The sequence below is a fragment of the Chinchilla lanigera genome, unplaced genomic scaffold (assembly GCF_000276665.1).
Source record: "Chinchilla lanigera isolate Chin_1 unplaced genomic scaffold, ChiLan1.0 scaffold00141, whole genome shotgun sequence".
Taxonomy (NCBI): domain Eukaryota; kingdom Metazoa; phylum Chordata; class Mammalia; order Rodentia; family Chinchillidae; genus Chinchilla; species Chinchilla lanigera.
The window spans coordinates 2,520,698-2,529,542 of NW_004955542.1; the positions used below are offsets into that span (position 1 = coordinate 2,520,698).

The following is an 8,845-nucleotide window of genomic DNA, read 5'->3' on the forward strand; positions in this document are numbered from 1 at the left end:
GGACGCTCTCGCCGGCTGCGGCTGCGACGGCTGCGGGCGCTTTAAAAAAAAGATTCAAAGCCGCGGAAAACTTTATTGAGAGCCTGACGCGCAACAGCAGCGTGCGAGAGCCTAGACAGGGCAGAATTGCGCCCCTGCCCCCGCTATGTTTATTGGTAGAAGGCGCGGCCGGGGGCGGGCACGGAGCTCGCGACCCGTGATGATTGGCCAGTGGTGGCAGGGGCGGGGCGTCCTTGGGATTCCGGAAGTGAGCGCCGGGGCGCACAGGGTCTTTGGCGAGTCCTATCCGCCATTCATTTCTCCGTGTGCGGAAGGTCGGGGCTCCCATAGCCTTTGCAGGAGGATGGTCTCGCCAGAACTGACCGCCTGGGCGAGCTGAGCATCCGTAGTGCCGAGCACAGCCCAAGTACAAGGAACCGGCGGGCCCCTTCGGCCTGCGGTGCAGGGCTTACGGGTACCGGGAGATCAGACCTGCGGCAGCTGCCGGCGCACCCTCTCCTGTCCTCATCTCATCTCTCTTAGTCCTTAAATTTACTTTAAAAATCTGTTCGTTTGTTTGTTTGTCTTTTTGAGACAGGGTCTCACTATGCAGTTCAAGCTGTCCTTGAATTCACTTTGTAGCCCAGGCTGGCCTCGAACTCGCAGCAGTCCTCCTGCCTCAGCCTCCCGAGTGCTGGGATTACAGGCGTGCGCCACCACGCCCGGCCAAAAATCTGTTTTAAACCCTAACCCTGGGCTGCATAGCGAGACCCTGTCTCAGAAAAAAAAAAAAAATCTATTTCAAGTTGTCCAACTTCTGTTTTGTGGAGCACATATTCTCATGTCCATCTGTGGCCCTCTGCTAGTGGCTGTGGCCCGCCCCGCGGTGTTACCCAGGGGTCCTAGAGGAGCCGCCATCAGCGAGATGAGGGTCACACGTGGACGGGGAAGAAAGAGCCACGGAGTGGGACGTTACTTCCAGAGGCCCCTTTGGAAGGCTTTCAACACTGGAGTGACCTGTCCGGCTCTTGCTTTGCTGCGGCGCTGGGAAGGGGACCCAGGGCCTTACGCGGAGCACACACTTCGCTGCCGACACACGCCCCAGCCCTGGGTTTCTGTCTAAAAGGTTTTGGATCTGACTGAGCTGGTGGGAGGGCAGCCAGGTGGAGAAGAAAGGGGACTCAGGAAAACCTTAGCAACAGCATCCTGGTGCTGGTTTCCAGGGCGTGGGCCTTCTGTCTCCTGTGGAGCCCTGCCTGGTGGGTGACATTTGTTGCTCCTGCCGGGCCCCTGGGGTGAGCGACCCGCATCTGCTGGGCTGGAGCAGACAGGGCTTGAGGCAGGGAAGATGCAAGCTGAGTCACCAAGGGGGCACCAGTCACTGCTGGGCCGAGCCTCTCCCTGCCCCGGCCCGTCTCCCCGCTGCGGACGCCCAAGGGCCTCTGTAGCTGTGAGGGGACACGAGCCCAGGCTGGGGTCCTCCTGCTGGGGGAGAGTCAAGGCCTGCCTGAAACCCAAGGCGAGGCCCTGTGTCAAAACAGAACAAGGATGCCAGCTAGACTCGATCAGGGCGACTCTAATGACCTCACTTACCCTGGTCAGCTCTAAGTTAGGGTGTGGGGCTGAGGTTCCTAGTGTTGGAAGCTGAATCCAGAACTCACAGTTGCCCAGCGCTGCGGCAGGGGTAGAGGGTTCTCTTCACTCATAGAAGCCCCAACAGTTTGGTTTCTTGGGGACTCTGTGTGGCACAGGCTGGCCTGGAACCCACCGCGAACCTTCTGCCTCAGCCTCCCAAGTGCTGGGAATACAGGCGTGCGCCACCTCCCCGCCTCCAAGGCCCTTGTTCTAAATCAGACCTGTGACTGGGGCAGCAGTGGGGAGGGAGGGCAGCCAGCCAGGCGACCTTCGCAGGCCCTGGCCATGAGTGGTGGGCATGGGGTGCTCCAGGCTGGGCTCCCTGGCCCCCGAGGAGCTGCGGGAGCTGCCTGGCTCCTGTGGCTCCCAGTGGCCACATCAGCGAACCTCGGGAGGGGTCCAGGTGCTGAGATGCCCCCCCAAGGGGCAGCTGTCCATTCTCGGGTCCTGCCGTGGCCATCAGGACAGGACAGTTTGGGCCGTGCTGGCTCGGCCCAGCCCTCTGTGGGGTAGCTCCTCGCACCTCACCAAGGAGCTCTGGGGCCCCACTGACGCCCACCCTTGGGGAGCCAGCACCCCCGGGAGCACTGAGGTGGGGGCGCTCACTAGGGAAGAAGAGCCCAGAGGACAGACAGGCGCCCAGCAAGGTGGTGCAGGGTGGGCCCTTCCTGCCTCAGCCTCCCGCCTTGGCATGGCCTTGCACTGTGTGGTGCTGCTGAAGCCAGGGACACAGACGGGTCCCACAGTCCCCAGGGCTGTGCTGTGCAGTCCGGGGGAGGAGCGGCTGAGGCGGCAGGGCTGGCACCAGGGGGCGCCCGGGACAGGGAACCAGTGAAGCCCAGGAGATGGGTTTAGCAGAGGCGACCTGCAAGGTTGCACTGCTGGATGGACAGATGAAGGGACCGATGGCTGTCCCAGACCCCACCCTGCTCAGCACCTGGAGGAGGGGTCCCTGCAGAGGCTTGGCCCTCAGTGGGTTGCAGATAAAGGTGAGACTAGCATACTGCAGGCTGGGGATGGAACCCCAGGCCTTCCTTCACACTGAGCTACATCCTCAGCTCTTTTTAGTTTTCATTTTGAGACAGAGTCTTGCTAAGTCTAAATTGCTCAGACTGGACTAGAAGTCGTAATCCTCCTGCCTCAGCCTCCCAGAGTGCCGGGATTACGGGCGTGGGCCACCACTCCTGGCGAACAGCTTTTGGTGGAAGAGCATAACTCATGAAGGAAAAGACAAACGAATTCGACATTAAACTTCTGTAAAGCTTCCCTGTGACAAGACAAACCGTCACCCGAGCAACAGCAAAGCCGCTGAACGGAGGTTTGCACCACGCATCGCTCGCGGTCTGTGGGGCACGGGATCTATCCGAGAACTCGGGGAGAGCGTCTGCATTAGCAAAGGAGGGTGACGTCGCGCAGCGGAAGGTCAGTGAGGGAGCCGCATGTGATGGCTCGAATCCCTGCTTGACCCTGTGTTAATTAAGTAATTACTCTGCTTGAGGCATTTTTTTTTTTGATACCAGGAATTGAACCTCGGGCCTTGGTAAGTCGAGGCACAGACTGGAAGGGCAGTGCCTTGGAGATTCAGTGCATGGACATAAGAGTCCTCGGCGGAGCCAGCGTCAGACCAGATGCTGACCCTCGGGGAGGCAAGGCTCTGAAGACGCTTGTTAGCCAAGGTGGGATGGGGCCGCCCCAGACAGCTGTGCGGGTTTGCAGCTGCCTCACTCGGGGCCTCCCAGCGTCACACCCGAAGGACTGGGAAAGCTCAGGCCGAGGTGCCGCCTTCTGGCCTTGATGCGTCCCACGACTCTCGCTTTTCTGGGCCGGCCGCTGTGAGCCTGAGAGGTTTCGTGGCCTGGGAGGGTCACCTGGGCCTGGCTTGTGGCTGCCCAAGCCCCTCCGGTGGGCTGCAGCTGCAAGATGCCCCTGAAGGAGTGTGGCAGAGCTCAGGGCAGCCCCACGGTCACCTGTGTCACCTGCCCTGGGGTGTCAGGTCTTTCAATGGTTGCTGGGCTCCACTAGTGACGCCGGCTGGCCCACGGTCTTGCTGTGTGGGAAATTCCTTTCATGACTAACGCATGCACTTCTTTGCTATAAGTCTGCTCAGATTTTCTATTTATTATCTTTCTTTGTCTTTTTGAGACAGGGTCTCGCTGTGCAGTTCAGGCTGGCCTTGAGCTCACTTTGTAGCCCAGGCTGGTCTCAAACTCACAAGGATCCTCCTGCCTCAGCCTCCCGAATGCTGGGATTACAGGCGTGCACCACCACACTTGGTGAGTATTTTATAAAGGATATTTTCGCCCATATTCATACATGAGATTGGTTCTAGTTCTCAGTTGGCTGTTTTTGCACATTTGTATCAACAGTGCTTTCTTCATGACAATGATTGGCAGGTCTTGTTCTTCTAAACTCTGGAATGGCTTAAGTCTCCTTCAGAATATTTGTCCCTTTATGTTTTTTGAAGAATTTCTTGTGAAAGCCTTTTGGGACTGGTACTGTCCGCACTCTGTCTCTTTAGTGATAATGGATGTTTACGTCTTTCTCTCTTTTTGGGTCAGTTCCAGTGTGTTTTACAGAGAAACGACACTCAGATAAAACAACGAAGAGAACAGAAGCTGAGCAGGTCGATCACGGGGGAGACGATGGACAGCAGTTCCGTCTGAAATTGGCGTTCTTTAACTACGGTCATGAACACATTCTGCCAGTTTCCAAGGGTTAGACAACTCTACTCCATTGTTTAAATTTTTGATGCAAGTAATAGATTTCTGCCACGCATGGTGGCGCACGCCTGTAATCCTAGCACTTGGGAGGCTGAGGCAGGAGGATTGCTGCATGTTCAAGACCAGCCTGGGCTACAAAGTGAGTTCCCGGCCAGGCTGAACTGCATAACAAGACCCTGTCTCAAGAAACAAACAAACAAAAAACCCAGCGCACCCCCAAACAAATGAACCAAACAACAGCAACAAAAGAAGCACCGATGTGAAGTGTGGGTCATCTCTCCCTGTCTCCCTCTGGAACTGAACTGGGTGTGGCACAGTGTGCTGTGTGTCACTGCATGTCTGTTCCCATGTGCACAGGTGCACACACACACACACTGCCGTCGCTTGGCGCCCCGGGGCACCGTCCAGGGCCCCTGTAGACCCTGAAGTCTCCAGATCCTCAAATCCCGCTGTAAAATCTTGCCGTGTTCCATGTAACCTCACGCATGCTCCCACTTTTTTTACATCATCTCGAGATTACTCACAGTACCTACTACCAGCCAGCACTCCTGCCTCAGCCTCCCGTCACCGATGTGTCCGAGGAGTCACCGGAGTCCCTGACTGCATCGCTGCAGTCACAGGTGTGGAACAAGAGCCGCAGTTGATAGAGTCTTTTCTTCCCGGCGGTTGGAACGTTAGAGGTTTTTTTAGTTCCTTTTCCCAGAGCAGAAGCGATACCCGTTTTGGCACGAGTGTTAGTGAGTGGAGGCTGTGACGCTGGCGTGAGGGCGGTGGACTCACGTGATGCGGCTGGCACTGTTTATGCACAGCTCAAGGGTCCCCTTGACCCAAAGGTCCTACAGCTACGCATTTGTGTTAAGAAGGAAAATAAAGGAGTTCGCATCAGAGCAAAATTTATAAATAGCAATGAACTGGTCAAAACCGGCTTTTAGGAGCTTATGCAAAACATGCTCTTAAATCTTTTTGGTTTGCTGTGGTACCAGAAATGGAACCCAGGGGCCTTGCACGTGCTAAGTAAGTGCTCTACCACTGAGCTACATCCCTGATGCTTTTTATGCCTGAGACAAGAGCTCTTTAAGTCACCCGATCTGGCCTTAAGCCTGAGACCCTCCTGCCTCAGCCCCTCAACTTGCTGCCACTCTTAGCCAAAAGAAAGAAAGATAGCCCAGCATGGTGGCACATGCCTGTAATGGCAGCACTCAAAAGGCTGAGGCAGGAGGATCATTGGGAGTTCGAGACCAGCCTGAGCTACAAAGTGAGCTCAAGGCCAGCCTGAACTGCATAGTGAGACTCTGTCTAAAAAAGACAAACAAACAAACAAAAAAAGATAGATTTTTGTTTGTTTTTTGAGATAGCGTCTCGGCACGTAGTTCAGGCTGGTCTTGAACTCACTATGTAGCCTGAGCTGGCCTCAAATTTACAGCAATCCTCCTGGCCCAGCCTCCCAAATGCTGGGATTACAGGTGGCTACCAAAAACATATTTTTTTAAAATTGAAAAAGTGATTTACAAAACAGTAGGAGCCACTGTTCTAAGTATCTGTCTCTATCTACCTATCATCTACGTGCCTGTATGAAAATTAAAGCTCAAAGGCTGTATGCCAAAGTGGATGTGAAAAATTACCTGGGCAGAAAGGTTTATGGATTTGTTCTTCTTGATACCAGGAATCGAACTCAGGACCTTGTGCTTGCCAGGCAGGGCCTGTGCCGCTGAGCTATATCCCCGGCCCGTGTGGATTTGTTTTGTTTGCCTGTGTTTTCTACAATTTACAGGACGTTTCTGCAGCTGAAGAAGCGTTTAAGTGGCATTCTGGGTGACAAGAAGGAATAGGGGCGGCCACGGGGCCTGAGCACGAGCAGCCCGCTCACCAAGTCCGGCGGTGTGCGCTGCGCGGGGCACTGTGGCTCACGTCCCGGGCCGCTCAGTGCTGGGCCGGCCGTGCCGCGGTCAGAAAGGAGGAAGGAGGGGGAGAAAGGCCGCGTCGCGCGGGGCCACGCGCCCCCAGCAGCCGCTCAGTGCCGCGGCCGAACGCGGAGGCCGAGGCAGGAACCCGTCTCCAGGGCACACAGGTGAGGCGTCCGACGGGGGCCGGGCTAGCAGGCCTCCCCCCACCCCGGCCGGCGTTCCTCCTCTTCCCCTTCCCTTCCCTCTCCCCCTCCATCCGTTTCTCTCCCTCTCTCTTCTTTCTTCCCAGCCCTGGAGATGGAACCCAGGCTGCTCCAGCACTGAGCTACATCCCCAGGCCTTTGACTGTGTTTTTCAGTTTGAGACAGGGTCTCACTAAACTGCCCTGGTGGGACTTGAACTTGTGATCCTCCTGCCTCAGCCTCCATCAGTGCTGGACCACAGGTGTGGGCCCTCAGCCGCGCTGAAAGGGGGAACAAACAGGTGTCCTGCCTGTTTCTTCTCTCAAGGGGAGGAGCAGAGCGCCCCACGCCTTCCCCGGGGGCAGGCGGGAGCCAGCGTGGTGGCCCCAGGGGGGCTGGGCAGGAAGGGAGGGTCCTGCGGGGGACGCCACCCCACAGCCCCGCAGAGCCGCCAGCCCGGGGCCCCATCCCCTCCCTTCTCCTCTCTCTCCCCTCCCCTCCCCCTCTCTCCCTCCTCCTCCTCCTCCTCCTCAGTCCCGAGTTCCTCATTGTTCTCTGTCCTGGGCCAGACAGACCTGGATCCAGCATCCACGTGGGGACACTGGGCAGTGCTTTCACCTCTCTTACCTCAGTGTCCCTACCTGTGAAATGGGCATGACCTCGAGGAAGCCCGGGAGAGCAGAGGAGGCAAGGTGTGCAGCTGTGGATGGAGCCCCCCCCCTTCCTTGCTCCCTTCTGCCTGGCCCACCCCGGGTGGCCCCTGGGCAGCTCCTGCCCTGCACAGCCGCCCCTGCCCCACCCCCCGGCTGTTTCTGCCAGCCTTGCTTGGCTCCTGAGCTTTTTCTTTTATGCTGGAAACTGAACCCAGGACCTTGCATTTATCCACATTCCCAGTGCTTTCTATTTCTTGTCTCCTGATAGAGTCTCACTAAATTCATAAATTGTCTGGGCTGCACTCAGACTTGGTATCCTTCTGCCTCAGCTTCCCAGACTGCTGGGATAACACCGTGTGCCAGCATGCCTGGCTTGGAATTGCTTGCTGTGAGGTGAGGGTGCCAGGTGAGGGTGCCAGGTGAGGCCCCAAGTGGCCTCCTTGGGGCCACACCTTGGACTTGGTGGGCAGGTGTGGGGCTGCAGGTGTCACTGTGAGCTACCCCCCTGCCGTCGGAGGAGGCCTCCAGCCCTGCAGCCTCCTGGGGGCTCCCTTGGGCGGCTCTGCCCAGCTGGGCAGGTCAGCTGGAAGGAACAGTATGACAGCGGCACCGAAGATCGCTCCCTGGTATCCATTGTATTTTTTTTTTTTTTGGTACCAGTAATCAAACTCACGACCTTGCACTTTCCAGGCAGGCCTGTGCCACTGAGCTATATATCCCCAGCCCCTCCATTGTATTTTTGAGACAGGGTCTTGCTGTGTAGCCCAGGCTGGCCTTGAACTCATGGCGACCCTCCTGCCTCAGCGTCCCCAGTGCTGGGAGGACAGGCATGCGCCGCTGCGCCCGGTCCCGAATACCCTTGCCCTCCACTGGGCCGTGGGTCCCCTCCCCGTGCATCCCCGGACAGCTGTGTCCACCACACAGAGCAGCGTGTCTCAGCCTCTTCTGCTCCAAGGGTCCCGGCCTGTCCGCCGCATCTGGCCCTTCGGAGGTGCGCTGGCCCTTGGAGAAGCTTGACTGGGGCCCTGGATGGGGCGGTGACTCACGCTGTCACCTCCCCAGGCCGTTACCAGACAGAAAAAGAAAAGGGAGTCAGGACCCAGCCCCCTCGCCCTTGTCTGGCCCGGGGCCTCTGGACCACGCCTCGGCCGTCTCCTGCCGGAACTCCGGTGCAGTGTGACCGACCTGGGGCCGCGTTTCCACCCACACTGACACGGTGATCACCTCGCTTTCCTGTTTCGAAATCCGCCTTCTCCAGTGAACTCTGTCTGTGCACGAGGTCCCCGGCCCGGGCCAGGAGCCTCCTTGTCCCGGGATTTAATGGAATCCAGATCCCCTGGCGTCTCCAGAACGCTCCGTAAACAGCCCCGGGTCAAGCTGGGTCTCCCTACTCCCGCCCTGGGGATAAACTCCTAGGAGGGAGAAGTGCTGCGAATGAACACTTACCGCTTTAGGGGTGGAGGGTCACGGTCACCCCCTTCAAGGTCCAGCCGCTCGCTGTGTTGTCAGGAACAGCATTTCTCCAGCTGTCCCCACAGACCGACCGCCACCCGTCACTAACGTGCAGACTTTCTTCCAACCCCTGGAAAACCGGCAGTGGTCGGTGTTTACATACGTGTACGTGCAGTCCAGAGGACGGGCAGAAACACTGTCAGTCTCCCAACAGCTCCGGCTGTCCTTGGGCTGAGATGACGGAGGAGCAGGAGGTGACAGGGTCCCCAGGCCCTGGTGAGGGGTCAGGAGATGCCTGCAGACCCCTTCTCCTGCTAAGA

General features: G+C 57.7%; 1 long non-coding RNA gene across 1 annotated transcript; it reads left to right on the forward strand.

The window, feature by feature from the left end:
• The first annotated feature begins 4,865 nt into the window (after window positions 1-4,865).
• On the forward strand, window positions 4,866-6,551 carry LOC106147317. The gene is made up of 3 exons (XR_001232159.1): window positions 4,866-4,954; window positions 6,106-6,402; window positions 6,528-6,551. It is a non-coding gene; the product is annotated as an uncharacterized LOC106147317 (long non-coding RNA).
• Window positions 6,552-8,845: the final 2,294 nt, after the last annotated feature.